Here is a 19,141-nt window from a genome sequence, read left to right on the forward strand (position 1 = left end):
CAATGTTTTCCACCAACGATATGCGAATCCTTCAATAAAGACACAAAGACATTTCAAACATTCTTGAGGGTGCAAGATAATTCATCAAATACCGAATAGTATTTTCAAGCCAAAACTCGGCTTTTTCCGGATCATCATCAACATTGGCCTCAAATCTTCACCCCATGCTTTCAAATTCTATCAACAGTGGCTTACTTGATCTCACCAATTCGGCACTCGTGGAGCTACGGGACCGGTTGAGGAATAGGAGGGGTGGAGGAGGAGGAACATTCGGATTTACGGACATATTCTATATACCAATCACTCATCATTCGGAGGAAGGCTTCCCGAGCCTCATCCCGTCCATGTGTCTCATGTCTACTCTCTTCTCTGCGGTCCCTTGCGAGAGCCAGCGTTACTTTCAACATCATCCGCCACACTTCGATCAGATCCATTTACTATATAAAACAAAATTTTAAATTGTCAGAAATCATCACACTATCACAATAATTTTATGGCATGTATAGACTGACTTCCACACGTATTTTATTGGTCCGAGAACCGACTAAACCGTAGCTCTGATACCACTAAAATGTAACACCCCTTTACCCGTATTCCTTACCATAACAGAGTATGAGGTATTACTAAATTTTTAAAAAATTTCGACAGCATTCCTACTTATTTTTGCTTAAACCTCCTGCAAATTTAGAACACATTCCAATATACCAACCAATTTCATTTGTATAAACACACATATAGTTTAACTATTAATAAACACTACATTTAAAAGGGAACCATAACATATATTTACATGATGATCCCACATTACATAAAGTGTCTATACATGCCATAAAATTTCGGAACACTAGTAGTAAGTGTAGATGATTGTCTGACTTCGTTCCAATTTTCGAGTTGTTGGAAGTCACTATAACCAACAGAAAAATAAAATCGAGTAAGCATATAGCTTAGTAAGTAAACACATGATAAATAAGTAATTACTCCCATAACTACACCAAAATATAAACTTATTCATGAATAACTTTATTGTTTAGGCAATTTCCAGCAAGTTGTTTTTCTGCGTCATAGTCGCTAATTTATTTTTATCTGGAGCTACAGTTTATTCATTAAACCTTCCCCTGTTTCACTGCCCAATAGTTCTGACCCTTCCTCACTAAAATTCACTTAACTCTCTGTACAAAATTTGAAAAATGGTTTCGCTTGTTTCTAATAAAATATACTCAATAAGGATTCCGGGATATAAATTTCATGCCATAATTATTTTTTACAATTTTGGTAATTTTCCAAAGTTAGAACAGGGATCTCGAAATCAATCCATACTGTTTCAATAAAATTCAGATATCTCCAAAATACAACTCCTTTGCTTATTCTATTTCTTTCATATGAGAATAGATACATTCAACTTCAATTTCATATATTATTCAGCTTCCCATTCATTTTCCACCATTTATGGTGATTTTTCAAAGTTACCCAATTGCTGTTGTTCAACACGGTTTATAATTAAATCGTTCCTTTTATGCTTTTGATATTTTCTCCCATCTCATACATGGGTCGATTTAGTATTCAACTCAATATTTACCCCATAAAATTTTCCACCTTATGGCAATATTCATCTTCCACACTTTTCGTTGAACACTCGGAATGTTAGCCGTTATTGGTGGATCCCGCACTTAGCACCACCACCTGAATCGGGAATCAAGACTTAGCAACCCCTGGGAATCAAAGACATAGCAACCCCTTTTTATTTCAAAGATATGGTGGATATCGCACTTAGCACCACCAATGAATCGGGAATCAAGACTTAGCAACCTCTCGGGGAATCAGACATAGCAACCCCTTTCACATTTCAAAGATATGGTGGATCACGCACATAGCACCACCCATAAATCGGGAATCAGACACAAGAACCCTTTTATATACAACATACTACGGCTTATTCCGAGTGTTCAACCCATAACCCATATATTGCAACCCTTTATCACCTTTCCGATTTAACAACATTTTTAGGATATTGCCAAACATTTATTTTAATTCCAAATAAATCTCAACATATATCAAATAATATCAAAATAATACATTAAGTCACGTTTTACTTACCTCGGTGCAAAATATCGTAATTTTACACTTTACTCCACTATCTTTTCTTTTCCCGTTTGATATACTCTTCACGTCTTTCTTGATCTATAATAGCAAATTTAACTCGTTTAATATTCACATTTATTAAAATAATCCACCACCCAACTTTTGAAAATTACAATTTTTCCCCAAACTTTTGCATAATTACACTTTTGTCCCCAAGCTCGAAATTAAACTTCATCACCTATTCTTAAGTTTTATAACATGCTGAACATTTTTCCTTCTATGGCAACATCAAATTCCACTCCAACACATACTTTTGAATATTAATTATTTTTACCGATTATGTCTATTTACCCGTTTTCGCTTAAAATTGCTTAGCAAAAGTTATTTAACATAATCTCTAGCTTCATATTCCACCATAAAACAGAAAAATAAACACATTTAACCTATGGATATTTTTCCAAATATGAACCCTAACACGAATTAATGGTAGAATAAGCTAAACCAAGTTACCGGGACTCCAAAAATACGAAGAACATTAAAAACGGGGCTTAGAATCACTTACTATAGAGCTTGAAAGCTTAAAAACCCTAAATATGGCTTCCCCCTTGCTGATTTCGTTCACCATGAAGAAGATGAGCATATTTTGCCATCTTTTTCCCATTTAATTCTATTTAATAACCAAATGACTAAAATGCCCCCATTTAAAAAAAAATCTATTTCACCCATTTCTTATGTCTATTTTTGTCCATCAACTAACTAATGGTCTAATTACCACATAAAGACCTCCAATTTAAAATTTCATAACAATTAGACACCTCTAAGATGTAGAACTCAAGTTTTGCACTATTTACAGTTTAGTCCTTTTGACTAAATTGAGTGCCCAAATGTCGAAATTTTCGAACGAAATTTTTACGAAAATTTTCCGTGAAATTGTAGACCATAAAAATATAATAATAACCATATTTTCCCTCGTCGGATTTGTGGTCCCGAAACCACTATTCCGACTAGGCCTAGAATCGGGCTGTTACATGGACGCATAATTGAAATGTGCATGCTCAATTTAGATCCTGACCCGATTAAATTGTAATGTTGCATAACAACTCTGACCAAGCTCTGTTATCTGCATGGTTTTTATATTTGTGTGATTAAATTGTTTCAAACCTAACACATCCCTGTTACCACACTAATGTTAAAAAACCCTTAGTAAATACAGATCAGTAAAATGCATATTTACTAAGTAAAGGATTCCGAAAGGAGCTAATGTGGTTTCCAAACTCAGGAAAGATCTAGTTGCCATGGAATGTTTTTCTGAATGTTATTAAGCATGTTGATAATAAATGAGTTTAATTAAAGTAATTGTCCTAGTTTATTTATGTTATAATTGTTGCAAAATTGTGTCTAATTTCACTAAAATCTATTTCATTCATATAGTTTGCATATTTAGGATAATTTGCATTACGGATCATTGCATTTAGTCTTTTATATTTTAATCACCACTTCTCACCTATATTGTGTTTTTATTTACCAAATTGTTAATATAATTTTACAAATTAAGTGACTTAGAACAAATACAATCCCTATGGAGACGATAACTCGATACTTACTTTTTACTTGATAACGACTGTGTACACTTGCACAAACCTACGCGTTACAATTACATTGTTAACAACTCAAGTATCATCTTTAACAAATATGATTAAAACTCTTAAAAGACTCTCTACAGTGCAGGAGATGAAGGTTGAAGAACTAACATGTGTATACTGTGGAGAAGATAATGTTTCTGATAAATGCCCATCCAATTGAGGCTCTGCGTATTACATGGGAAATTTTAATCGTAGCAACAACAATCCCTACTCCAACACCTACAATCCAGGGTGGAAGCAACATCCAATTTTTAGTTGGAGTAATCAAGGAATGGGAAATACCAGCATTATTAATAGACAGAATGCGACTGGTGTACCACCTGGACATAGTCAACCAATGTCGCGAAAAATGTGCAACAAGTTTTTTCATGTTCAACATCATCTATGGAAGCTTTATTAAAAGAGTATATGGATGAGGATGATGCAATTATTCAGAGCTAGACAACTTTCTTAAAAGCTCTAGAGAATCAAGTGGGACAAATTGCCACTGCATTACGTTCCAGAAAACAAGGAACATTGCCTAGTGACAGAGAAAGTTCTAGATCTCAAGGAAAAGAACAATGTAAAGCCTTAACACTTCGGAGTGGCACTTAGCTGCCAAGAGTTGTGAATGATGCCTTGTTTGAGGAGGAAAGTTTTGAAGTTCTTGGAAGCACAACTTTTGAACCAGAAGTGGAACATACTACCAAAGATGGGAGTAGAAAAAAGCATAAAGAAGCAAGTTCATCTTTCCAGGCCATACAAATGCCATGGCAAGACAACCTCAACAAATGGAAGGAAGGCCACTGCCACTTTTTCCCTAGCATCTCCAAAAGTCGAAACAAAATGCTCAATTCAATAAATTTCTAGAGGTCTTGAAACAATTACACATCAATATACCTTTGGTGGAAGCATTAGAACAAATGTCTAATTATGTGAAATTCAAGAAAGATATCCTATCCAAGAAGAGAAGGTTATGGGAGTTCGAAACTATTGCACTTACTACAGGGTGCAGAGTAATGCTGATGGTCAAACTGCCACCAAAATTAAAAGGTCCAAGGAGTTTCACTATACCCTGTTCGATTGGAAACCATTATGTAGACAAACCATTATGTGATTTAGGGGCAAGTATCAATCTAATGCCTATGTCTGTTGTAAATGGAAAAATATATAGGATTTTTCCTATATAATTCATCACCTTTTTACTTAAAATTGTTGTTAAAACCAAGTAATTGTTTAATAAATGAATGAAATATGTGAAAATATGAAATTAGGATATAGAAATTATTAAATGTGATTTTATGTTTTGTTATATAGTTTTCATGCATAAAATGGCTTACTTTATACTAATTTAAGCATATTATATTTTTAAGCTATGAAGTGGGCCATGCATGATTAAATTAAATAATAAAATATAATGTTAAATTTTAATAATTCATTTTAAATATTTCATTAATAAAATTGGGTTTAATTAATTAAGTAAATTGACTAATTAAAGTGGTTAAATTAATTCATTTGGTCTTCTAAACTATCTGCTATTTTTGACAAGTCTGAGAGTTTTTCTTCTAATTGCAAAACTGTCCAAAGTAGGGACCAAGTCAACCCAATTTTTGGCTGCACATGGCTAATTATAAACAATTTTTTTGGTTTAATTACATAAGGCCTTTGAAGAGTTAAAGAAATCAGAGATTTACATGAAGATTTGCTAGAGACTGAGTCTTAGTCCTGAGTTGTTGTGGCATTCAAATTGACCAAAAATCAGGGAAAAATCAGCAACATTTCCTCATTTCATGGCCGGCCACTCTTCGATGAGGTTTCAAAGGATGGACACCCCTAATTTTAGCAAACTAGCTCTTTTGCCTTACCTATAAATAAAAGCTCATTTCTCACTTTTTCAATCATCCCTCACTCATTCATCATTCTCTCCTCTCTCAACTCTCTTAGCTATCTTTCCCCCTCACGCCTATCATCATTCTTGCATAAGGATTTTAAGAAAACTTAGCCTCTTAAAGAACCCTTGGTTGGCCACCTTGGAGAACCATAAGCAAAGGAGCAAAGCAAAGAAGCGACGGAGCCTCGTCAGTCACAGTCTTGGGTGACAGCCACTCTGAATTGGGTTTAATCTTTCTTTTCTTTAATTTAATATAAAATGTTTGCTATGTGTTCTTTGTTCATATTTACAACAGTGATAGCTTAATTTTATTTAAGCTAGGATGATTATTTTGATTAAATAATATTTATTTGATTCATGCTTATAATGTTTGTACCTCAATCGATCAATTTTTCAATTAAAATCAAGTCTGTATTTCGTTCATACGTGATTGAAATGCACCTAAATTAGCTGAGCGATCATAACTAGACGACGGCTAATGGACGCATAATTGAAATGTGCATGATCAATTTAGATCCTAACCCGATTAAATTGTAGGTTGCATAACAACCCTAACCAGGCTCTGTTATCTGCATGGTTTTTAGATTTGTGTGATTAAATTGTTTCAAACCTAACACGTCCCTGTTACCTCACATGAATACTAAGAGACCCTTAGTAAATAAGGATCTTTAAAATGCATATTTACTAAGTAAAGGATTCCGAAAGGACCTAATTTGGTTTTCAAACTCATGAAAGATCGAGTTGCCATGGAATGTTTTTCCGAATATTATTAAGCATGATGATAATAAATTAAGTTTAGTTAAATTAATTTTCCTAGCTTATTTATGTTATAATTATTGCAAATTGTGTTAAATTTTGCTAAAATCTATTTCATTCATATAGTTTGCATATTAGGATAATTTACATTAGGGATCATTGAATCTAGTTTATACCACTTCTCAACTATATTATGTTTTTATTTTTCAAATTGTTAATATAATTTTAGAAATTAAGTGACTTAGCACAAATACAGTCTTTATGGCGACGATAACTCGATACTAACTTATTATTGATAACGACTGTGTACGCTTGCACAAACGCAAGCATTACAAGTTTTTGGTGTCGTTACCGGGGATTGTCAACTATTACCATAGTCATTTTTTTCTGTGAAATTATTTATTTTCAATTTGATTTATTTCTAACATTACTAACTTATTCTTTTTAATTTTTGTCATTTTCTATTCAGGTGTTTATGAGCATAGATCGAATTATCGATTTACTCCTTGTAGACCCTGAAATTGAGCAAACTTTCACACAAAAAAGACGTGAACGAACAGCTCAAAGACAAGTCCAGATGGACCATGGAAATAAGAATCAAGACCAAGGTAATGAAGCGAATTATGTACGAAATCCTATCTTCATTGCTGATGATAGGGATCCATGCATCAGACAATATGTTGTGCCACTTTTCAGTGAGTTAAACCCAGCAATTAGAAGGCCAGATATTGAGGCGACCCAGTTTGAATTGAAATCAGTGATGTTTCAAATGGTACAAATGGTTGGCCAATTTAGTGGTATACCCACAGAAGATCCACATCTCCACCTCCGATTGTTTATGGAGGTGAGTGATTGATTCAAGATACCAGGTGTGATTGAAGACGCACTAAGGTTGAAGTTGTTTCCGTACTCGTTGCGAGATCGAGCACAAGCATGGCTCAATTCATTCATTGCCACCAAGTTTCATATCTACATGGAAATAATTAGTAGAGAGATTTTTTGTTAAGTATTTCTCACCTAGCAAAAATGCTAAGTTGAGGAACGAGAACACAACTTTCCAACAATTGGATGATGAGTCTTTGTATGAGGCTTGGGAGAAATTCAAGGAGTTACTTTGTAAGTGTCCTCATCATGGGATTCCTCATTGTATCTAGTTGGAGACATTCTATAATGGTCTCAATGCACATACAAGATTGGTGGTAGATGCTTCCGCGAGTGGTGCAATTTTGTCTTAGTCTTATAATGGAACTTATGAGATCATCGAGAGGATCGTGAGTAATAACTATCAATAGCCAACAAATAGAACAACTTCAGGAAGACGAGTAGCTGGATTTCATGAAGTTGAATCTCTCACTTCGTTATCGGCTCAAGTATCGTCTATTTCCTCTATGTTAAAAAAATTAATCACTAATAGTACTAATAATTTTGCAGCTCAGCCACCATGTCTGTTTGAAGTAGTTTCCAGTGTGTACTGTGGGAAAGTTCATTCTTTTGAGAATTTTCCATCAAATCCCGAGCCAGTGTACTATGTGGGGAACCAATATCAAAATAGGAGTGGTCAAGGACCCTAGTCCAACTTCTACAATCCTTCATGGCGTAATCAACCTAACTTTTCTTGGAGCAACCAAAGAAATGGATCGAACAACAACATATTGCAGCAGAGGCCCAACCAATCTCAAGGGTTTAATCAGCAAGCTCCAAAACCACCTCAAGCTAAGGCATAAAATAGTTTGGAGAACTTGTTGAAAGATTACATGATAAAGAATGACGCTTTGATCCAAAGCCAAGCAGCAATACTGAAAAATTTGGAAAACCAAATTGGTCAGTTAACTACGGAGTTACGTAATAGACCACAAGGAACCTTGCCGAGTGATACTAAGAATCCATGAAATTTGGGTAAAGAACATATCAAGGCAGTGGCATTACGAAGTGGTAAAATTCTAGAGCCCCAATTGATTGATGTCGAAGATAAGCCCGTTGAGAAGAGTCAACTAGATGTTGAAGTTCCTACACCAAAGGAATCAGAATCTGCAAAGTCTGACAAGGTAAACCCTGACCTAAAGAATTTAGATATTTTAACATCTTCTTTGGATGCAGATTTACCTACTTTGAAAAGTTGTCCCGTTCAACTGAAAGTTCCATCACCTCCATATCTGCAAAGATTGCAGCAACACAAGCAGAAACAGAAGGTGCAATTCATGAAGTTTTTGGAAGTTCTGAAACAGTTACACATCAATATTCTATTGGTGGAGGCTTTAGAACAAATGCCAAATTATGTGAAGTTTATGAAGGATATACTGTCCAAGAGAAGACAACTGAATAAGTATGAGACTGTTGCTTTGACAAAGGAGTGCAGTGCGTTCCTGCAGAACAAATTGTCACTGAAATTGAAAGACCCAGGAAGCTTTACTATACCCTGTAACATTGGTGAATCTTACTATGGTAAAGCTTTGTGTGACTTAGGAGTGAGTAGCAACTTAATGCCTAAGTCTATTTTCAAGATGTTAGGGATAGGTGAAGTAAGACATACAACTGTGATGCTTCAGCTAGCAGATCGATCTTTAGCATATCCCAAAGGAAAGATCGAGGATGTTTTGGGAAGAGTCGATAAATTTATTTTTCCTGCTGATTTCATTATTTTAGATTTTGAAGCAGATAATGAAGTACCAATAATCCTTCGGAGACCTTTCTTAACCACGGGAAGAACGTTAATTGATGTGCAGAAAGGTGAACTCACCATGCGAATTCAAGACGATCAGGTAACCTTTAACATTCTTAAAGTAATGAAATTTCCCAATCCAGCAGAGGAGTGTTCAGTTATGGAAGAGATAGAAACCTTGGTGTCTTTGGAAAGCAATTTTGAAGAAGATCCATTAGAGAAAGCTTTAGATCTTGACCCTTTGGAGGATGAAAAAGTTAAGAAAACTTGGCTTTGATGAAAGCCAATCCGAGAAATTATATTCAATCCACACGGTTTGAACCGTTGGAGTTGGAAGTCAGAGAATTTGTGCAACCCAAGTTGCCAATCGAAGAACCACCTAAACTCGAACTAAAGGTTATTCCTTCCCATTTGAAATACGTGTATTTAGGTGATTGTTCTAATTTGCCTGTGATTATTTTAACAGAACTGAAAAAAGATCAAGAGGAGCAATTAATTGTTATTCTAAAGAAATTTAAGAAAGCAATCGGTTGGACCATAGCTGATATTCAAAGGTATAAGCCCTTCTTTTTGCATGCATAAAATCATTTTAGAAGAAGTTGAAAGAGCTCAAATTGATGGGCAAAGGAGGCTCAATCCTATTATGAAAGAAGTTGTGAGAAGGGAAGTGATCAATTGGTTAGATGCGGGAATCATCTATCCTATTTTCAGATACTTCATGGGTAAGTTCGGTGCAGTGTGTGTCGAAAAAAGGTGGAATCATGATTGTTCAAAATGAACGTAACAAGTTAATTCCAACAAGAACTGTTACTGCTCTGAGAATCTGTATTGATTATAGAAAGTTGAACAAAGCCAATCAGAAGGACCATTTTCCGTAGCCTTTTATGGATCAGATGTTTGATCGAATGATAGGTAATGAATTTTATTGTTTTTTAGATGGCTATTCAAGATCTAACCAAATAGTTGTAGCCCCAAAAGACCAACATAAAACAACCTTTACTTGTCCATACGGTACGTTTGCTTTTAGGCAAATGCCTTTTGGTTTATGCAATATGCCTGCAACATTTCAACAATGCATGATGGCAATATTTACTGATATGGTTGAAAATTTTGTTGAGGTTTTCATGGATGATTTTTTCTATTTTTGGTAACACTTATGATATATGTTTGAGTAATTTGGCTAAGGTACTGAAGAGATGCGAAGAGACGAATCTTGTCCTTAATTGGGAAAAAAATGTCATTTTATGGTCAATGAAGGAATTGTCTTAGGTCACAAGATCTCAAAGAAAGGAATTGAAGTTGACAAAGCAAAGGTGGACGTAATTGAAAGATTACCGGCCCCAATTAATCTGAAAGGAGTCAGAAGTTTCTTAGGCCATGCCGATTTTTACCAAAAGTTTATCAAGGATTTCTCGAAAATTTCTAAGCCGTTGTGTTTGTTGTTAGAGAGAGATACAGTGTTCAATTTCAACTAAGCATCTTTGGAAGCTTTTGAAGATCTAAAGAATTGGTTAATTACAGCCCCAATAATCGTTACACCTGATTGGAACTCACCTTTTGAGTCGATGTGCAATGCAAGTGGTTATGTTCTTGGAGGTGTGATGGATCAAAGAAGAAATAAAGTATTCCACCCCATTTACTATGCAAGTAGACCTTTGACGGGAGCCCAACTCAATTATATGGTAACTGAAAAGGAACTATTTTCTATAGTTTTTGCTTTTGACAAATTCCGTTCATATCTTATAGGTACCAAAGTTACAGTATTTACTGACCATGCGGCCATTAAATACTTGCTCATGAAGAAAGATGCAAAACCAAGGCTAATTCATTGGATACTTTTACTCCAAGAATTTAACCTTGAGATCCAAGACAGAAAAGGTGTCAAAAATCAAGTAGCTGATCATCTGTCGAGGTCAGAGCAAGATAAGGTAACCCAGTCTGGTGTGCCTATCAACGAGAATTTCCTATATGAGCACTTATTTGAGGTAAGTCCAATTCATGAAATACCCTGGTTTGCTAATTTTGCCAATTATCTTGCACGTGGAATAATTCCTCGATAAATGACTTACCAACAAAGGAAGAAACTCCTTCATGATTGTCGGTCTTATTTTTAGGAAGATCCGTTTTTGTTTACACAGTGTGCAGATAATATAATCCGAAAGTGTGTAGCTGAAAGTGAGATTGCTTAGATCTTATGTGATTGCCATGTTCGAAATAATGATACCTCCATGGCGCAGCAAAATTAATAAAAAAATTCCGGCGATCCAACCCATGGATCCATGTGCGAGGAACGAATCGGGGTGAAATAATGGTTTTGAAATTATCGTAATTTCAATCTGAGTAGACAGCGATGCCTCGGCAATGAGAATTCTAATCTACTATCGAACCAAGTCGCAGCCTTTCGTGATTTCGACCTCTACGTAATCAACCCGGTTTGACAATGAACGGAAGAAATAACCAAAAATATTTTGGAGAATTCTTTGCTGGACTGCTGCTGGACTTCAGAAGAAAAATTTTGGGATTTTATTTATTAGGGTTTTTTTAAAACTCTCACACACTAACCCTCTTATAATTGGTATATATATAATGAATCATAATTCATAAAATTTTTATCTGAACATAATAATCATAATTAAAAATAAATATAATAATGTTTTAAACTGAAAATTATAATTACATTAATTATAACAAGGATTTGATAAACTATATTTATTTAAATTTATATCTGAACCAAATTCATATATTAATAGAACTATTTTCTCATTATGTGTACAACAATCGTGTACATATAATATGTTCGATATTTGATTACCCAATTAAATTAATTCTATAATTAATTTAATTCATGTGACAACCAAACACAATACCATTTATGTTTTATTCCGTTCATTTCAACCATAGGGTGTGACCCTGTAGGTTTTTGTAATGTTAGGAGTAATACTAGAACGATTCTAATGTTACAAACAATGAGTGGAATCTAGCAATGCATCATTGCTACCTAAGTTACAAGAAATCGTGATTCGACATAACCTTTTTGCGATTAACCTTTCATGCGTTAATCCTTAAGTCCTTTATCTCTGGACTGGGCACAAGTCATGGAATAGTCACACTTGCGTAGTCCATCCCATGTTCCTTAATATCTTGAGTAGACTATGATATACAAATAAGTATGACATCTCATACAAACTTATTGGAGCATGGCCATGCATTTCTAGTCTCACTCAATCAAGTGGTCTAAGATATTGCTCCCATTATGTAGGACGGACTTATCCTATATTGATCAACCATATCCCTCTACATAGATTGTGGTATATCCAACATCAGCCTTTATAGAACAACCAGTTACGATCTACGTTTGACTGTATCAAAATATACAACTCACAATGTTGGGATAATGATGATCTCAGGTCTGGGGATCATATACATATTAATCACTATGAGTAATGTTTTGAAAATTACATAATAATCCAAGAAACATACTCATAGCGGGTCAGTCCAATATGTTTGTTCTCTAGCACACATATTCATGCATTGATTTGGACACTCCATATCAATGACAACTCTTTATCATCAATCAACTACATGTTAGTCTTAATGCATTATTGTTGTCCTAGTTAACAATAATACTTGACTAAGGACCTTTTAAGAATAATCATATTATTCTCAAGACATTATTATAAAACAGTTTATTTATACTCACAGAAAAGAAACTGAAATAATAATGGTAACGCCTTATATTCCCTTATATTAATAAACATGATAAATTAAGTATGTTATTACAACCATCTCATGATTGATCTTTGGGCATACTCTTACAATTTCCCACTAGCACTAAGACCAATCACTCATATATCTAATACCAAGCGACTTAGTGTGACGATCATGCTTCTGCTGTGTCAAAGGCTTGGTCAGGGGATTAGCAATGTTATCATCTGTAGGTACTCTGCATATCTCTACATCCCCTCGATTGATAATCTCTCAAATAAGATGGTAGCGCCTAAGTATATGTTTGGATTGTTGGTGAGCTCTAGGTTCTTTAGCTTGTGCAATGGCTCCATTGTTATCACATCCGAGTTTTATAGCATCTGATATGCTAGGCACAACCCTTAGTTCAGTAATGAACTTCTTGATCCAAACTGCTTCCTTTGTGCCACACTGGCTGCAATATACTCGGCCTCTGTTGTAGAATCGACTACTGTACTTTACTTTGAACTCTTCCAGCTCACAGCACCACCATTAAGGCAAAACACAAAACTTGATTATGATCAAGAATCGTCCTTGTCGATTTGGAAGCTGGCATCAGTGTAGCCTTTTACACTTAACTCTTCCTCACCTCCATATATTAGGAATGTATCCTTAGTTCTTCTTAAGTACTTAAGGATATTCTTGAATGTGGTCCAGTGACCTTCACCGTGATCTACTTGGTACCTGTTCGTCATACTTAAGGCATATGAGATATCTAGACAGGTACATAACATGGCATATATGATATATCCAATAGCGGAAGCGTATGAAATTTTACTCATGCGTTCTCTCTCTTGTGAAGTTGAAGGACACATTTCTTTCGAGAGTGAAATACCTTGTCTCATAGGTAGGAATCCTCTATTAGATTCTTTCATACTGAACCTTTTCAATACTTTATCTATGTATGTACTTTGGCTTAGACCTAGTAGTCGTCTTGATCTATCTCAATAGATCTTGTCTCCTATGATGTAAGTGGTTTCGCCCAAGTCCTTCATAGAAAAACAACTTCGTAACCAAGTCTTAATAGACTGGAAAGTAGGCATTTCATTTCCCATGATAAGTATGTCATCCACATATAGTACCAAGAATGTGATAGTGCTCCCACTAACTTTCTTGTAAACACATGGCTCCTCTTCATTTTTGATAAAACTAAAATATTTGATTACATCATTAAAACAAAGATTCCAACTTCGAGAAGCTTGCTTTAATCCATAAATGGATCTTTGTAACTTACATACCTTTCTAGCATTCTTTGTATTGACAAAACCTTCAGGTTGTGTCATGTACACATCCTCTTCAAGTTTCCCGTTAAGGAAAGTTGTTTTGATGTCTATCTGCCAAATTTCATAGTCATGAAATGCAGCTATGGCGAGCAAGATACTGATGGATTTAAACATAGCTACAGAAGAAAAGGTTTCATCATAGTTAACACTATGAATTTGGCGAAAAAATTTAGCGACTAATTGCCCCTTGTATGTTTTTACATTACCATCCATGTCGGTTTTCTTTTTCAAAACCCACTTGTACCCTATAGGTTTAACCCCTTCGGGTGGGTCAACCAAAGTCCATACTTGGTTTTCATTCATAGAATCCATCTCAAATCTCATGGCCTCAAGCCATTTCTCAGAGTCTGGGCTCTTCACTACTTCTTGATAAGTCCTACGCTCATCTTGATCTATTAGAAGAATGTCACCATGCGTTGTAATGAGAAATCCTTATCTCTCAGGTGCATGGTATTCTCTTAAAGATCTGCGTGGTGGTTGTGTTTCTACAGTAGTTACTTGTTCCTCAATTTCTTGTGGAATTTACTGTTGTTCTATCTCTGGTTCAGTGGTATCTTGTGATTCTCTAATTTCTTCAAGTTGAATCTTTCTCCCACTTCCTTTTCTAGAAACAAATTCTCTCTCTAGGAAGACACCAGTTCTAGCAACAAACATCTTGTTCTCAGTGGGATTAAAGAAATAATATCCTTTGGTCTCTTTCGGATACCCCACAAAAATACACCTTTCAGATTTGGGTTCAAGCTTAGCAGACGTCTGACGTTTAACATAAGCTTTGTAACCCTAAATTTTCATAAAAGACATGCTGGGACATTTCCCAGTTCACATCTCATATGGCGTCTTTTGAACCGATTTAGATGGAACATGATTTAGTGTGAAAGTAGCTTTCTCAAGTGCTTGTCCCCAAAAGGAAGTTGGTAGATCAGCAAGACTCATCATGGATCGAACCATTTCTAACAGAGTTTGATTCCTTCTCTTAGAAACTCCATTCCATTGAGGAGTACCAGAAGGAGTAAGTTGTGAGACAATCCCACATTCCTTCAAAAGATCATCAAACTATAGGCTCAAATACTCTCCACCTCGATCAGATTGAAGTGTCTTGATAGTTTTGTCTAGTTGATTTTGTACTTCAGTTTTTGAATTCCTTGAACTTTTCAAGGGACTCAAACTTATGGCGCATGAAATAAACATACCCATGTCTGCTGAAATCATCAGTGAAAGTAATAAAGTTGTGAAATCCACCTCTAGCCTGTGTATTTATTGGTCCACATACATCAGAATGTATAAGGCCCAATAAATCACTTGCTCGTTCACTTTTACAGGTAAAAGGAGATTTAGTCATTTTTCACAATAAGCAAGATTCACATACTTCAAATTGTTCAAAAACAAATAAATCCAAGAGACCATCTTTATGGAGTTTGGATATGCGTTTCTCACTTATGTGGCCCAAACGATAATGCCATAGATAAGTTTGATTTGAGTCATTTATTTTAGATCTTTTAGTATTTATGTTGTAAATGGGATTCATTTGATCTAAAATATAGAGGCCATTAATCAATTGTGCCGAACAATAGAAAAAATTATTGAGATAAAATGAACAAAAATTATTCTTAATAATTATCTCAAAACCAATTTTGTCTAAACAAGAAATTGAAATAATGTTTTTAGTCAAAATGGGCACAAAATAGCAATCCTTTAAACATAAATCAAGTCTAATAGGCAAAGATAAAGTATATGTTCCCACAGCTAATGTAGTAACTTTTTTTCCATTTCCAACTCGCAGGTCCACATCTCTTCTAGCCAAAGTCCTACTCCTTTGTAGTCCCTGTACATAAGTACAAATATGTGAACCACAACCAATATCTAATACCCAAGAAGTAGTAGTTGATAAATTAATATCAATAACATAAGTACCTGAAGCAGAGGTTCTGCTTGTTTTGGCCTTCTTAACTTCCTTAAGATAGATAGGTTAATTTCGCTTCTAGTGTCCAGTCACACCACAATGAAAGCAATTTCCTTCCTTAGACACCCCACCTTTAGGTTTTAGTGCAGCCTTTCCTTTTCCAGGCTTGGGCCTACCTTTGCCCTTGGGCTTTATCTGAACTTTGGCCTTTCCCTTGCCCTTGTTGTTACGGATCATCACTATGGGCTTGGGTCCAACCTTTTTCATGTTGCCTTTAGTAGTTCGTAACATACTAAGCAACTGTGGCAGAGTCTTGTCAATTTCATTCATATTGAAATTGATGACAAATTGGCTGTAGCTATCCGGCAACAATTGCAGAATAACATCAATGGCCAACTCTTGGAAACCCAAGCTTAGACAGGCTTTCAATATAGCCAATCATCTTAAGGACATGAGGTCCTACTGGGCTTCCTTCAGCCAATCGAACCTCTCTTGCCGTGCTTGCCCCTAATAAAGTTCTTTCAGGTGCTCGATCATATCATAAGCAACTATGTCCTTATGTTGCTTCTGAAGCTCAGGAATCATAGTGGCAAGCATAAGACATCCAACGTCTACCATGTCATCGAGATGCTTCCTGTAAGCATCTTTATCAGCCCTCGAGGCATTAGTGGGTGGTTCATTAGGAAGTGGTTGTTTAACGACATATAATTTTCATTCTTGTTTGAGGACAATCCTCAAGTTACGAAACCAGTCAAGAAAGTTCAAACCGTTCAATTTGTCCTTCTCAACGATCGATCACAATGAGAGTGTATTAGTGTTTGCAGCCATAATATATCTACAACAACAAAATATGCGTGTGTAAATTTACCAAGTTTATATCAATCATTAAAAGGACTTTGTTAATTGATGTTCCCACTATTTTATTTCAAAATTAATAACCCTCATATATTAATTTCAGAAAGACTTTCTCGAAAGTATTTCTAGTGGGTTATGGATCCATATTTCACCTCCTCTCAAGTTAGCTTTGGCTTTACTCTCAATATTATGGTTATTTAGGTAAGCAACACTTGTTAATTACATCATATGTAACTCCTAATGTTTGGTGAACAACTCTTATTCTAATCATCATTAACCAATTTCTAAGCAGCGAATATCACTTGTTTATTATTCGCATTTAACCAAGATAAATACTAGTACTTCGCTTTGGCAGAACCTACATAGTCTTGATTGAGGCCTTAACGAGGGCAAAATTGGAAGGCTATGCTGACTTTATTTTAATAGAGGGATTTTATTAAGGTTGTTGCATCTCACCAATTCTAGTCTACTTTAGTCCATTTAGTCTTTTAATTGATCTCATCAGTTAATCGGGTTGATTATTATCAAATTTTAATAATTTAAAATTCGGCATGCTTTAGACATCCATAGCATCTCATACATGAATAAATAAAGCAATAAATAAATGCAATAGTTATAGCCTATAAACTAATGTGGTTCAACCCAAGCCAATGGGAGAACCAAAAGGAAACCTAAAGGTGTAAGCCGTTTCACAAGCTATCAGTCCACACTAGTTGGCCCATCTTCCTTGTCGTCTAACCCAGAGCAACTTTTACAAATTACAATATGCAAAAACTCATTTTACAATTTGAGGGAATAAGATGAGAACAGAAATACAAGAGAATAGTAGAAGGCACGACACACAGGCCGCATTTATAAAAATTACAACCTTTTATCAAATGGGTCACCGGGCTATAACTATGCATTTCAAACACTGTGCATGTCAAAAATAGCATACATAATTCAACGTTTTGGTAAGGTTAATAATAAAATATCCTTTCAATCCTTTTTATGGCCCACCAAGTTTTATTATAAAACATACTGAAAGCTTTTGAAGATCTAAAGAATTGGTTAATTACAGCCCCAATAATCGTTACACCTGATTGGAACTCACCTTTTGAGTTGATGTGTGATGCAAGTGATTATGCTATTGGAGCTGTGATGGGTCAAAGAAGAAATAAAGTATTCCACCCCATTTACTATGCAAATAGACCCTTGACGGGAGCCCAACTCAATTATACGGTAACTGAAAAGGAACTATTTGCTATAGTTTTTGCTTTTGACAAATTTTGTTCATATCTTATAGGTACCAAAGTTACAGTATTTACTGACCATGCGGCCATTAAATACTTGCTCGCGAAGAAAGATGCAAAACCAAGGCTAATTCGTTAGATACTTTTACTCCAAGAATTTAAGCTTGAGATCCAAGACAAAAAAGGTGTCGAAAATCAAGTAGCTGATCATCTGTCGAGGTTGGAGCAAGATAAGGTAACCTAGTCTGGTGTACCTATCAACGAGAATTTCCCGGATGAGCACTTATTTGCGGTAATTCGAATTCATGAAATACCCTGGTTTGCTGATTTTGCCAATTATCTTGCATGTCGAATAATTCCTCGAGAAATGACATACCAACAAAGGAAGAAATTCCTTCATGATAGTCGATATTATTTTTAGAAGGATCCGTTTTTGTTTAAACAGTGTGCAGATAATATAATCCGAAAGTGTGTAGCTGAAAGTGAGATTGTTGAGATCTTATATCATTGCCATGTTGGAAATGATGGTACCCCCATGGCGCAGTGAAAATTAATAATAATAAATTTTCGACGATCCAACCCATGGATCCATGTGCGAGGAATGAATCGGGGTGAAATAATGGTTTCAAAATTATCATAATTTCAATTTGAGTAGACAGCGAAGCCTCAGCAATGAGAATTCTAATCTACTATCGAACCAAGCCGCAACCTTTCATGATTCCGACCTCTACGTAATCCACCCGATTTGACAATCAACTAAAGAAATTCCCAAAACTGTTTTAGAGAATTCTTTGCTAGATGGCTGCTAGACTTCACAAGCAAAATTTCAGGAATTTATTTCTTAGGGTTTTTTAAAAGTCTCACACACTAACCCGCTTATAATTGGTATATATATAATGAATCATAATTCTTAAAATTTTTATCCGAACATAATAATCATAATTAAAAATAAATAAATATAATAATGTTTTAAACTAAAAATTATAATTACATTAATTATAATAAGGATTTCGTAAACTATATTTATTTAAATTTATATACGAACCAAATTCATATATTAATAGAACTAAGTTCTCATTATGGGTATAACAATCTTGTACATATAATATGTTCGATATTT

At 35.1% G+C, this 19,141-nt stretch overlaps 1 non-coding gene across 1 annotated transcript; it reads right to left on the minus strand.

Annotated features, from left to right (window-relative positions):
- Positions 1 to 7,379: 7,379 nt before the first annotated feature.
- Positions 7,380 to 7,486, minus strand: LOC128034223 (small nucleolar RNA R71). Its single transcript, XR_008190354.1, has one exon. It is a non-coding gene; the product is annotated as a small nucleolar RNA R71 (small nucleolar RNA).
- Positions 7,487 to 19,141: the final 11,655 nt, after the last annotated feature.

This window comes from Gossypium raimondii, chromosome 10 (genome assembly GCF_025698545.1).
Source record: "Gossypium raimondii isolate GPD5lz chromosome 10, ASM2569854v1, whole genome shotgun sequence".
NCBI classification, from domain to species: domain Eukaryota; kingdom Viridiplantae; phylum Streptophyta; class Magnoliopsida; order Malvales; family Malvaceae; genus Gossypium; species Gossypium raimondii.